Source organism: Hemicordylus capensis, chromosome 2, assembly GCF_027244095.1.
Source record: "Hemicordylus capensis ecotype Gifberg chromosome 2, rHemCap1.1.pri, whole genome shotgun sequence".
NCBI classification, from domain to species: Eukaryota; Metazoa; Chordata; class Lepidosauria; order Squamata; family Cordylidae; genus Hemicordylus; species Hemicordylus capensis.
The window spans coordinates 192,656,169-192,670,306 of NC_069658.1; the positions used below are offsets into that span (position 1 = coordinate 192,656,169).

General features: G+C 46.4%; 1 protein-coding gene across 4 annotated transcripts in view; it reads right to left on the minus strand.

Moving 5' to 3' along the window:
* Positions 1-8,904: 8,904 nt before the first annotated feature.
* The window catches only part of LOC128346514 (twist-related protein 2-like), a 38,820-nt gene continuing 33,586 nt past the window's right edge, over positions 8,905-14,138 (minus strand). For 3 of the 4 annotated variants that reach the window (XR_008317001.1, XR_008317002.1, XM_053299921.1), the window contains one exon: positions 8,905-10,788. The gene's annotated coding sequence lies outside the window, so the exon portion shown is untranslated. Of the gene's footprint in view, positions 10,789-12,949; positions 13,553-14,138 lie in introns of those variants that run through there. The other variant, XR_008317003.1, reaches the window with a different exon arrangement.

The window sequence follows — 14,138 nt, forward strand, 5'->3', positions numbered from 1 at the left end:
GTTCTGCCAAGGAGGTAGGTCAAGTTTCTGCTCCCAGGTCCTAGAATGTACCTCTTCTGCAACAGCATGCGCTGTTGATAGCAACAATAGGAAAAGGTGTTACAGAAGGATGGCACGAGTGAGGAGTAGAGCTCTGTCTCAAGTACGGTGGTGGTGTTGGTGTCTCTGGAATTCTGCCCAGGAGGTAGGTAGATCTTTGAGCCTAGGTCCTACAATGAGCCTTTTCTCCAGCACCGCCACCAACTGCCAATAGGGCCCATTGGAATCAGCAAGGAAGATGTCTCTTTGTGATGGCTCGTTGAGTGAGGCGCTGGCCAACGTCTCTACAGATTGAATTTCACACTAGTGAGACAGCCACAGAGGGAGCCCTTCTGCACCTCTACCCGATTACAAGACGATGGTATCTGAAGTGGGGTCGGGTTTCTCTTGAATTTATAAGAGACAGGAAAGATTTCCTGGATGCTCAGTCAGGAGGGGTGATTGGCCAACCTGGGACTTTCCTGGGCCAGACAGAGCACGGAAGCACAAATAAGCTATACCACTGACTCACTGATGACCAGTCTGGAGTGGACTATGTGGGAGGAGGTCACAAAGTTCAGGTGCTGAAGTGGTGGTGGTGGGGGGAGTGTCAGACCATACTGAGCACCGTGCTCTTTGCTGAATGGAAAAAGAGGCCTGCAGCCTTCAGGGGAAAGGACCAGAGCAGCAACAGGAAGTGAGATGAAAAGCAGTTAGGAGACCTTTTAATTGCTTCCAGACATGTTGTTACATATATAATGACAGGGGATTGAATCATGGGGGCACTGGAATTGTTAGGAACTTCGACACCAGTTAGAAAGCGAGAATTTGATGTACGTGGAGCCCAAAATATCCTAATCAGTGCATCAGAAAATGAGATATTCCTACAACTGACAGTCGAATGTTTACCTTGGAACAGAAAGCACTCAACTCCTAGTAAGCAAAGCGACATGTGGGATGGAATTTGGATCTTTAGAATTTCCAGTACCTCTTTGCACACTTTGCATCTGCTTTGGAGAGGATGTCTAGTAGCAGGCAGGACCATGTACATATGCAGGGTTACCAACCAACCATCAGTCCCCAGATCTTTTAGGACTATACTTCCCTGAAAATATCAAATGTTAGGGCTGAACTTCTTACTCTCCTTCCAGTCCAAGACACCCTAATTTCCAATAGCAGGCACCACGTACACATGTGTATTGCTGCAAAAAAGCAAGCTGTATTTACTAGCCTAAAAAGGCATTGCCTATCTGTAAGACTCTGTTTCGATGAGCTGCTGTGATGCCATGGGATGTTTACTAATGTTCTGGCTGCTCAGGGGAAACAGCAAGAGAACCCTGTGGTTTCTGTGAGAGAAGTGGAAAGGACAGTTTAGCTGGTAGAGAGCTCACACAGGATTTTGGCCAGGACAGGCTGTTCACAGGCAGGGGTGTTGCTCAACCAAAGAGATAGTGGACTGAGAAGGGGGTCCAGATGCAGAGTGTGGTTGAAGAACAGTTGATAATCGGCTGAGATGGATGAGTGGGGAAGAGAGAAGCCTGAGGGAAAGCGGGAGGGAGCTCAAAGGAAGGTAAGGCCAAGAGAAGAGAAGCTAGAGAGAAACATCTCACAGGACAAGTGTGGGGACTATAAGCTGTGAACAGGTAATGGAGTATTGGGGCCTAGGCTACTGCGTGGTGTAGTGGTTAGAGTGCTGGACTAGGACCGGGGAGACCCGAGTTCAAATCCCCATTCAGCCATAAAACTAGCTGGGTGACTCTGGGCCAGTCACTTCTCTCTCAGCCTAACCTACTTCACAGGGTTGTTGTGAAAGAGAAACTCAAGTATGTCGTGCACTGCTCTGGGCTCCTTGGAGGAAGAGCGGGATATAAATGTAATAATAATAATAATAATAATAATTAATATATGAATTGCAGAACCTTACCCCGAGGAGCTGGGGTTCCCAACAGACCAGATAAATGGCATGGCCTGCTTTTGTACCATCAGAAAGCAGCTTGATGTCTGGAATTTATTTTATTTATTTTAATATACCAACCTTCAGCCAAAGACTCTAGGGCAGTTAGCACCAAGATAAAACAATAAAATTCAATATATCATAATAACAAGATAGAACAATGGGGGGAAACCCCCCATAAAAACAGAACAAAACATAGCTAAAAGTTTCAAAACAGCAGGGACAGTTCATTGGCCAAAAGCCTGAATAAAAAGGGGAGTCTTCACTCTCCTCCTGAAGGTTGAGAGAAAGGGAGCCATGTGGGACTCCTCCACAAGCCGGATCCACTCCACAGCCCCCGGGGGCCATAACGGAGAAGGTCCTGTACTCAACACACACAGGCCTCAGCACATGCCGGCATTCCAGCCAATCTAATCAGGTGGGTAGATTCAGCTGGGCGCTTCTGGTCCCTAAGGTACCTGGTGCCCAAGTGGTTTAGGGTTCTAAAGGTAATAACCAGCCCCTTGCATTGTGCCTGGAAACAGATTGGCAGCCAGTGCAGTGCCTTCAAGACTGAAGTCATATGCACAGTGCACTGAGCGCAGTCCCAGAGAGCAATCTGGCCACCGCATTCGGCGCCATCTCTCGTTTCAGAAGATGAAGCTATTCACAGCATCAAAATAAGCACTAGCTCTGTTCAGAAGGTATGTACCCAGGGACAGGGCTAACACGAGTGCAGTGGCTAGTCTCATGCCCCTCCCCCCCACACACAGAGCAGCGGACTTGGTACCCAACCCTGTCTCCCCCAAGTACAGCATTCACTGCAGACCTGTTGCCCAGTTAGCAGGGGCACCGGTTTATGTCAAATAGTAATGCCTTATGGTTACAGCTGGCCTCAGGGATTGGCCAACTGGACACTGGCTAAAGGCCCAATTGCCCCCTGAGACACTGGCAGGAAAAGATGGTAGGCTCCAGCAGCATAGCTGCAGAAGAGTGCTCCAAGCTGCTGCTTCGCTTCCCCCACCTACCCCACCCTGCATTGCCAAGGCAAGCCTTCCCCAAACCCTTCTGGGGGGGGGCTTACTGAGTGGCAGTGGAAGCACATTTATCACTTCAAACAAAAGAGGGAAACTGTCATGGCTTGCCCCAAACCACAGAAGGAATGGTGCCCAAGCCCTGTAGGAGAGTGCCACTAGCAAACTCCACGAACTGCCCACCTTTGAAAGTGTTCACTGCTAAGCAAGCCTGTTCCATCCTGCCCTTCCATAGCACAGCCTAGGACAGACCTGCCAGGGTCAGCACATCCTCTGGCTTGTTGGAATGTTCCTTGAAGAGCGGTGCCCATCCACAGATCATGTGGCTTTAATGAAGAGAAGGGCCTTGGTGAAGGGTAAGGAAGCACCATAGCGGAGGAACCTCACAATGGTGGCAGAGGAGTGCTGGGTGATGGTATGGAGTGCAGAACACTGGCATTCAAGAGAGGTTGCATCATAGATCATCATGTCTCAGAGGTTTGTGTGATTGTTGGTTCATTTCTCCATGATGTCACAATGGCCTCAGTTGTTAACCTGCAGCAATGGATGCTTGTTATGACTTTTACTTCCTCTAGATAGTTGTTCACCCACAAGCAAGAGAAAATGACTAGATCCTAGGGCTATTCACACTGTATGCTGTGTGCATGTATAGAAATGTCTACATATATGTATGCATGAAAATGCATGGACCAGACCGGACACATATGCAGTTGTTTTAAATGTAAACCTGGACACTGGACTCCTCAAATGTATATGGATTTTGTGCAGTGTTCCCTCTAACAGGAATTCCCAGATGCTGTTGACTACAACTCCCAGAATCCCCAGCCAAAGGTAACTGCAGCTGGGGATGATGGGAGTTGTAGTCAACAACATCTGGGAATCCCCGTTAGAGGGGAAACAGATTGTGGGTAGTGCTGTATGTGCACTGAACAGCATGCATGAATAATGGTGTGTGCAGAGCCACAAACTATATTGACTGCACCCTGACTGTGCATGTGTACAACATAATGTGAGAATAGCCCTGTCATATGACGTTGTCAGACCTTTTTACTTGCCTTATATCAGGTCTGCTCAACTTAGGCCTCCGAGCTGTTTTTGGACTAAAACTCCCACAATCCCCAGCCACAGTGGTCAATAGCCAGGGATTATGGGAACCGTAGGCCAACATCAGCAGGAGGGCCGAAGTTGAGCAGCCCTGCCTTATATGATGGCAATATCATACCTTGATGATGCTGCCAACCACCAATGGGAGGCGGCATCAAACATTACCATTGTGAGAACAACTAACAGCACCGTGATCCACAGACCACCCGTTCTCCATGGACAACTCCATCCAAGTGGTGTGTGGGGCCAGCTGGCACTGAAGGAAAAAAAATTCTGCTTGCTTGCTCACTCCACTGAGTGGCAGCGTGACTTCTCTGCATCTCCTTCCCACACTGCCATGACGCAACAGGATAAGGGAGGAGAAATCGCTGGCCAGTCTGGATGCAAAGCCTGGGGGCCCGTTCGGACATAGCGTGAAACTTGGGGTAGATGAACCTGCGGTTAAGCTGAGAAGCCAGGAATCCTTCTGCAAATGATTGTTCAGCCGTGGTTTGGCAACTTTCTGGGCAGAGTGACACCTCCCTCTTCCTGGTCTGCCGAGGCTGCATCCCAGCAAGCTCTGTACCACTTGCATCACCAGACTGTGGGCCAGACATCAGAACGTCAGTAAAGTGGCAACATTGGCCATGCTCTTTCAGGGGGCATGCTCAGTGTGACTGTGCCTTTTCTGCATTGATTGGCCACCCTCAGCAGGGAAAATACATTTTAACCCTTTCCTCACAGCACTTGTACCACCACCCTTGCAAGAGCTCTGCAGCTATGCAATCTTGCACAAGCACAATTTTTTGATACTGAGGGATAGCAAGGGGCACTTGCAGATGGCAGTGGGCTGTTGGGGGAGAAAACGACAACAGTAGTGGAGTTTATATTGGTAGCTTTGATTCTGTGGTGTAAATGTACATAGAGGTGAAGGAACTTGACCTAGGAACATGCCAATGAATCCCAGGAGAGAATCCCCCCCACACACACACACCTTTGCACGGGGTTGTCACATTGTTATCTCTAAGTGTTGTGGTATCACTCCCCCCACCAAAGGCCTGGCATATGTGCCATGTGGGGAAACAATCTAGTTCTTCCATTCATTGTGTTACCAGGGCTTCATGTGTTTGTGCACAAATTACTGCAGTCCTGAATTGCTGGTGACCTTTCTTGCTGTCCCCATCTTGTCTTCCCAACTTTTTCTTGGGGATGGACAGGGAGGGGAGGCATGCGAACAGCAGAAAGCGGAAATTTTAAAAGGAAATTCAATTTCCCTTTCAACGCAGGAGCAGCAGGGATGCAGTGTCCCTGTTGCCAAGTGCAGCAGGAGGAGAAAGGCGATGGCAGAAGGTGGGGCATCAGCTCCAAGAGGCAGCCAGTGAGAAATGTGGCCGCCCTAGAACACGCATTTCTGGGGCTGTTCTGAGCTGCCCTCTCTTTGGTTTCAGATGGAGCAAGAGCACAAAACCAGGTTATGGCGGCACCATCATCATTTGGATGAAACAATGGCTCTTTGGAACTCAAGAAAGCTCTCAACACGGGCAGTGTGGAGCGCCTAAGAGGGTTTTGCAGGGAGAGCGGGCTTGACCTGCTCTCCCCACAGACGAGCGGGCAGTCCATCACAGTCCTGGTTGAGGCAGTGGGGATCGGAGGCCGCCTGGCTGCTGGAAGTGCCCACTAGTGTGGGCATTCTAGGGAGCCCCCCCCCCCAATGCTAGGCTTGCTGTAGCCTCCTGGTCAGGTGTCTCCTCGTGAGTTGCCGCACTGTGGTGGCACATGAGCAAAACAACAAGGTTGGTGTAGCGCTCACTCTGCTAACTTTGTTCAAGGGTGGGGGGGATTAAGTAGACTTGCCGGCAGGAGCCATGCAGCTCCCGCCGGTGCACATGCACGGTGGGAACCAGGCTGGGCTCCCTTCACCCTGTTTCCACCTCATGTGTGAATAGCCTCAAGTTGTGAAACTCGCTACAAACCGAAGGTTCAAATTCAGGTTTGTGGTCAAAAATGGAGCTGCAGCTGGGTGATGAAACCACGCTTTCACACATCCGGATGATGACAAACTCAAACCTCCGGCACGTTTAACTATGATTCGGCATTATGTCTGAACACGGGCTGGGTGTCTCATGTGAGACTCCAGCCACTATTATTTATATCCAGCATGATCAGGCTGGATATGGAAGCAGGAAACGTGGTGGCAAAAGCAGCTGGTATCTTTCTAGTCTGTGGGAATTGTATCCATAGAACAAATATCTATCCCCACCCCATCCCCACAGATTCTCCACTCCCTAGAGCAGGGCTTCTGAACCCTGGGTTCCCAGGTGTTAGACCCCAACTCCCATCAACTAAAAGCCATGATGTTAGGGATGTTTGGAGTTGCTGTCCAACAATGTATGGGGACCCAAACATGGGTAAACCTGCCCTAGGGGACTTCACAGTATGTCGTGATATTACATGCAGATCCGTTCCCTCAAGACACATCCTCAAGCTGAGGACCATAAGCAAGTGAACTTCCTTATTTTGTCATTTTTTGCCTTTCCATGAATTAACATGTTACAAAATCTTTTCGTAGTGCATCTGTGCTGCTAACCCTGATCTCACAGCTGCAGCATAATTACTCATCCCTAAGTAATGAGCAGAGAAGCTATGCTTGCAAGGCATTGTGACAGCCCATGAGCTGCAGAGAAGGAGTTAAAAATCAAGAGAAATGTACCTGATTGGTTCAGTTCCCGCTGATGCCACACAATGGCCTTTGTTACTTGGCCTAAAGAGTGTTATGCTACAACCAGGCTGAGAGGTGCATGGGATGAGACCATTGTGATGTATGTTTTAAATGTTCTTCTGGAGGGACTAACATAGCAGGAAAGAGGCAAAAGCTGGGTCCACAGTTCTGCTGAGCAATCAAAGTAAGTTGGGCTTCCAGACTGCATTTTGAGAGACTTTAGGATTGTGCTTTGTGCCTGAAGGACGGAGTCAGATGGCCCAGAGAGGTTCTGTTTAGATTTTCCTCCAATGGAAATTATGTAGATGTAAATAGCTTACATGATGAAAGGAAAGAGACTGCAAGAGGTAGGATTAGCCATCAGGCTCAATAAACTGCCAAGGGCTTGTTTTGTGGTTAAAGTATCTGGAGGAGGGTTTCTGTATGAGTGGGTCTATAACTGTGCACCTAGGAAACTTTATGGATCTGTCAGCAGGGGTTACCAGCACTGTGTTGTTCTTTCCACTGGCCCAAATTAACGCCAACTGCCTGTCAGACAGAAATCTAGCAGCTGATGTGTCGTCCCCCGCCCCCACTGAATGTCCATACCAGGACTGCTGTTCTTTCCTGCTTAGTTCCTCTGTGTCGGTCTGCTGTTAAAGGCACAGGAGTAAGGCCAGTTACAAAGGTGGCAACCCTATTGGTAATAAGTACTTTTCCTTGCTACACATTTAACCCAGATAGTATTTTTTGTTTCTGCATGTGAGTCTTGGAAATGGTATAGTACTCTGGGAAACAAGGGTACCATTTCAGATTTCAGTGGGAAATGGAAAGTGTGTGTGTGTGTGTAGTGGATGACATTCAGTAGGTCCAAAAGCTCCATACTGGATATATTTAAGGTTAAGATGAAAAAAGAAACAAGTGTATTTTAAATATTTTTAAGAAGTATAGCAAAGTTATCCACACTGGATAAATAGTCACTTGTTTCCTCACCCTTTTACTCAAAGAGGGCTGTCTGTGCCTTAGCCATGCATATCAAGCAACCCATATTAAATAAATAAATAAATAAATAAGTGTGTGTGTGCGCGCGCTCCTGAAGAACAATCACATGTGCTCTAAAAGAGAAGTGGTGTTAGGGTTGCCAGCTCTTTTATCAGCCCCTGGTCCTGTGCCTTTAACAGCAGTTTCATCTGCAGTCATCAGCAGGTGATTCAAAGAGCTGTGTCACCCACAGATGGATTATGCTGAACTCTCTAGCCCTAGTTACACATTATGATGATGGTGATGATGATGATGGTGATGGTGATGATGGCTGAAGAAGAAGAAGAAGAAGAATACTTATACTCTAGTTTTCAGCAAAAAGGTTCTTAAAGCGGTTTACATATATTAAAAGGAATGAAAAAATGGTTCCCTGTTCCAAAAGGGATCACAATCTAAAAAGAAACCCAAGGAAGAAGACACTGACAGCAGCCACTGGAGGGATGCTATGCTGGGACGAATAGGGCCACTTGCTCTTCCTCTACTAAATATAAGATAGATGCCACTTTAAAAGCTGCCTCTTTGCCCAGTTAGCGGGGGGGGGGGGGAATCCATGCTAATCCTCTGGGGAAGATCAACATGTGAAGAGGGCAAGCAGGCTAGCCACGCCCCTTGTACCAACATTGTTGGGACCCCTTGAACCAACAATAAATAAATAAATAAAAATAAACACATGCAGTAGTGTGTGTGTGTCTGTCTGTCTGTTTCTGGGTCTCGGTGTGTATTTTATTATGCTAGCCACTTTGGGGGTTCTTTCTCCCGCCCCCTGCCCCAGAAAGCAATATAAAATGTTACTGTAAACAGCACTTACATTGCCATACAAAGCTTCACTTGCTGACTTCTGCAGACAAAGTTGCTGCTAAAATCCTGGGAATTGGTGATGCTGGTTTCCTTTCTAACTGGGGAGAAGGCTGCCCCGTGCCCTCTTTAAGTAGCACCCCTGTCTGGAAATGGTATCTTTGCCAATCTGCACCCTGCCTCTTTTTGTATGTCAGTCCCCCTAGTCTCGTGTGCTGTAGTTCTGTAGGTAGCTTACAGCATCAATAAATAAGGCAAGGACTTGGCTAAAGAACTTAAAACAAAACAAAACAAAACACCAGTTCAGATAAAAGCCAGGCTACATTTACTGGAAAGATGCCCCTATTGAGAAGCCATCCACAAAAGGAACGACTGGCAATGATCAGAGTTATCAAACAATTTATAAAAGTAACTGGCTGGAGACATTGCATCCTTTGTTAGAATCTATCGCTTCCACAAAGGAAAATATAAGGGACATGTCTAAATTACACATTTATAGTGGTTTATACTGGTTTTATATCACTTTAACTGCGACAGCTGCGCTCAGATGATCCTGGGAATTGTGGCTTGTGAATTCTTTGTTAAAAATCTCAAAACTCCATTATGGAATTACAGTTCCCACCAGAATTCCCCAAGGAGATGGAATGACTGTTAGACCATTTACGTCTGCCAGATTGATAGACCAAATACTCTTCTTGGAGTATTTCTTATAAAGACGTATAAAGCCCTAGACTCACAAACCCTGCCAGTTTGGGGTTTTGACGTGGAATGTTCATGTTGTGCTCTGAGAGGAATTAAAAATGCAACATGTCTACATTCAAGTTAATGGAGCACAAGGCTGAGTGGGGTTTGCAGGGCAGTGAACAAGACGGACCCACCTTTGCCTCAATCTGAGCTGTATTTTCTCTGAGGGAGCCCTGGCTAAAAATCCAAACTGGCCCCTGACAGAAAGCAATCAGGTGGGGGTGGGAACTGTCAGTCAGGGGTGCAGACATAGGGGAAACTTGAGCAGCCTCTGTTTTTTGCAGGGAGGGGAGAGGAAAGACACTTCTGGGAGCTACGGGTTATTACTAGGTGGGGAGGGGGGAGTTCAGTAAGATGAGGGGAGAACTCCTCAAATGCCTAGGAATAAATCTGTGCTCCTGGTCTAAGTTATTTTTCAAAAATGTGTCTATGTCTCCCATTCCCTGCCTGTAATAATTACCATGCAGCAGCAGTGACTTGCTGTGATAGGCCATACTTGGGGCATATTCCAAGGGGCTCCCAGGGGCTGTGGACTTCGGCCCCGAAGTCCAGGGGTAAGAGCAGCTCTGGTCCCAATCTGGGTCACACACACCAGTGTGTGACTACTATTAAGTTGCTAATAACAGCAACAAAAGCAGGCAAGGGTCAGTCATGTGCTTCAAACAGCATATACTTTGACCTGCAGCCAACATTTAATACAAACCAGAGCTCCCCTCATTTCCATCTCAGGCCTTAGACCAACCACATGAAGTAATAATCTTGAAGGCCGTGCTTCTAAGCATGTGCAGAATGCACTTCCCTTGCCACTAGGAGGAGGGAGGGAGGCTTCTAGGTGAACGTCGAGGCAGGCTTGCTCCCCGCATCCCGCGCCTTTGAAGAGTCTAAGCCCTCGCTGAAAGAGGTGGGAAGGGAGGGGGAAGCTACTTCAAGAGGATTTAAACTCTTGTGGGGTTGGGGCTTTCCTGATGATTTGGCAGAAAAGTGATTTCGGGGCTAGTCCCAGCAGAATGCCCCAGAAGCAGTGCTGGAGGGGCAAGGCCTTGGAAAGCGGAACAGCTATTACAATATATATATATATATATATATATATATAATTAATACTGCACATTCAAAAAAAATAAATTAGCTCCTCAAAGAGTTCTAGAGACGTTTGGGGTGGGGTGGGGATCAGCTTGTTACAAGCAAAGTCATCCGTGCCTGCTGGGCTCGCTGCGCCACTAGGTATGCAGTTCTTCCCAGAGTAACGGTGGAAAGTCTGGATTCTCCATCCCGTAGCCAAACTGGGCTCTCTTCTCCTAAGATGGTGGTCTCGCTCTGGTTTCAAGTTGGCTGTGGAGAAGAAGCCTAGGAGTGTACATCCTGAGTTTCTCGGAACAAGGGTCTTTTGCTGCTCTTGGCTGAAGCAGAAGCCTGGTGCACGTCAGCCTTCTTCCTGAGTGTATCTAGAAAAAAGACACCGTGGAAAAAGTCAGCACTCAATTTGAACTGATTATGTACTGGGGATTTGCATGTGACATGGGACATAATGGAATACAGAAGAACAACTTGGCACTCCTGTTCTCCTATTGATCTTGGTCACACACACCACACACACCCCTTTGCCTAGAAGAGAGGATGTGGCTGTTTGGTATGAGGCTCCCTAACTCACAGCAGCTCATCCCAAGGGGAAACCGTCTGTGGCCTGCACTGCACCACAACTGGAATTTTTTCACGGGTCTTTTAAAGTCCTTTAACTCACATTTCCTCCAGAATGGAGAGGGTACATTCACATATCGGCCAGATTTACCCCAAAGTCCCTGCAGGTTATTGGGGAGCATTTCACACACAATTTGGGTTTTTCACTGCACATTAAAAGTGTAGCCCGATTTATATCCAGAGTTTAAAAATTCCACTATTGGTGTCAGTGTTTGGGGACAACTTCAGGTTCTCAGTAAAGCCTCCCAGTAAACTCAAGGGTAAAGCCTGCTGTGTGTAAAAGTCCCTGGAAGTTATTCACACATCATTAATAATAATAATAATAATAATAATAATAATAATAATAATAATGGTAGAAAATGAAGATGCAAAAATATTATGGGTCTTCCGACTACAGACAGACAAACATCTGCCACACAATACACCAGATATAACTGTAGTCGAGAAGAAAGAAAAACAAGTTAAAATAACTGAGATAGCAATACCAGGGGATAGCAGAATAGAAGAAAAAGAAATAGAAAAAATCACCAAATACAAAGATCTACAAATTGAAATTGAAAGGCTGTGGCAGAAAAAGACCAAAATAATCCCAGTGGTAATTGGCGCCCTAGGTGCAATTCCAAAACAACTTGAAGAGCACCTCAACACCATAGGGGCCACAGAAATCACCATCAGCCAATTACAAAAAGCAACTTTACTGGGAACAGCCTATATTTTGTGACGATATCTATAATAACCAACATTATTATTGTTGTTGTTGTTGTTTTGTTTTGATTTCTATACCGCCCTTCCAAAAATAGCTCAGGGCGGTTTACAAAGAGAAATAATAAATAAATAAGATGGCTCCCTGTCCCCAAAGGGCTCACATTCTAAAACATTCTAGTATTGATGATAAAATTCAGCCATCCCAGGTCCTTGGGAAGGACTCGATGTCTGGATAAAACAAACCAGTCAATAACACCTGTCTGACTGTGTAAATAAATAATAAATAATTAAGAATAATAATAATAATTTGATTTCTATACCACCCTTCCAATAATGGCTCAGGGCGGTTTATACAGAGAAACAACAAATAAATAAGATGGACCCCTGTCCCCAAAGGGCTCACAATCTAAAAAGAAACACCAACAACAGTCACTGGAGGTACTGTGCTGGCTTCATGCCGTGGGGTAAATGTTGAGCGAAGCGACTTTGAATCACACTCGCGGCATTGAGGGAAGCAGCCCCTCCCCTCTGCTCTCAGGTTTTATTTTGGTGCAGGTTCACCTCACAGGTCTTTGTGTTCTCCTTCTAGCCAATGGGGGTGGAGAGAGATTTCTAAAGCCTATATCTACATTCCTAAAGAGGCTTTCCCTCTTATCATGTTAATGATTCTACGTCAGTGCCTCTCCCTATTTGCTCTGGCATTTTCAGAAAAAGTAGCTTAAAAACAGCATTTTAAAAACCCGGAAATGCATTGAGATACACTAGAATTCGCAAGACAAAGCCCGATTTGTGTGGGGAGTGCTTCCAAGGATCTCGAATGGCCTTCAGGGTATGTTTGGCTGGTGTGTGAATGCACACACTCTCTTCCGGAGGAGATTCGGGGTAACAGCCCTGTCTGTAAAGCCTCCTGGAAACTGCAATATGGAATGCTCTTTCTATGTCGGAGGGTGGGGGGAGACGGGATCCTACACACAGGGAACTAGTATGTCAGGGAGGGCGCTAGGCTAGAACTCCTTTCCCAGCTATGCCAATTTTCTATGATGAAGTTGTGTGTTTTTTTAAAAATCACTTATGCACTGATTCATTTTTATGGTGTTATTGCAAACTAATAGGTGGTATGCAACAGAGAGTGACTAAAGCAAATGAATAATAATAATAATAATAATAATAATAATAATAATAATAATAATAATAATTCCAAACCTGCAGTCTAGGAACAGTTTTATCAAGTGATGAACTATTTGTGAAGGCCTTTCTCTCTCTTAGCTTTTTTTGGAAATCTGTCAGACCTGAAGGCTGTACCTTCTGATTGGCTGAGCTTGCACGTACTCTGTACCTTTCCTCCCCTGTTTCCTTGCTCCACCCAGTCCCCTTCTGGATCAGTTTATGTTTTTCTCCAAAGGAAATTAAATGCACAAAACTCTTTGAGATGAGAGACTGGCTCCTTTGAACTGTACTTCCTTTCGGTTTAAATGAAAGCAGCTGAGATCCATGTTCTTTGCTAGGGATCACAAACCAGATGATGCTATTTTTCACGATCACTCAGGCAAGTCTATGTAACTTTATCTTGCTTTTAACATTTAACTGCTCCTAACTAGTGCTAAGTACCTATAGTCTGTCCCTTTATATTAAAAGAACGCTTCACCCTCCACATCCTCCCTGAGTTGCATGTAGCACCACCAATGCACAGTGGAAGACTACAATCAAAGGCAAATACAAAGAATGGTTGAGAACCGGACTGTTGTGCTTGCTACTCCTCGGCACCAGCGTGATGGGGGCAGGAGAGTCATTTCCTTTCAGTGAAATGGATAAAGTCCAGAAGTCAGCCAGACCTCCTCCTGAGATGCTTAACCCTCATTGTTTTTGTGGCAACAACAGAGTAACACCGCTACCCTTCATAAAGTTGATCTATAGGGTTGGTGATAGTTCTCAGGCAGGGCAGCTGGCCCAAGGGGTTTTGTTGTAGTGGCTGCCCTCTGCAAGCTAAACATAGTTGCAGCCCCTGCCTCCACCACCACCTCCACCACCACCACTACCACCACCACTGTGTCTTATTATCAGCAGAACTACAGCACACTCAATTCTGAGTGCTGGACAGGACACTGTTCTCACATTTCCCTTTTTAACGTTTGTTGCGTCTTGTTTTCCACCAAGCTGAAACTGGCTCCTCCTCATTCCTAGTTCCTTGTTGAACATGGAGCTGCATGAGCAGCCTGAATAAAGCACTGAAGTTTCCATCCCACTGAGCCGCAAGCTAAACATTAGGCCACCCCTATGTCATCCACTCGCATCAATGGAAGACCCTCCTCTTCGGAATGTGCAGGTATTCAATCTGACTCAAAGCACTTGGGGGGTGGGGTGTTAGACCTAAAAGTATGGCTTGGGCCATCCC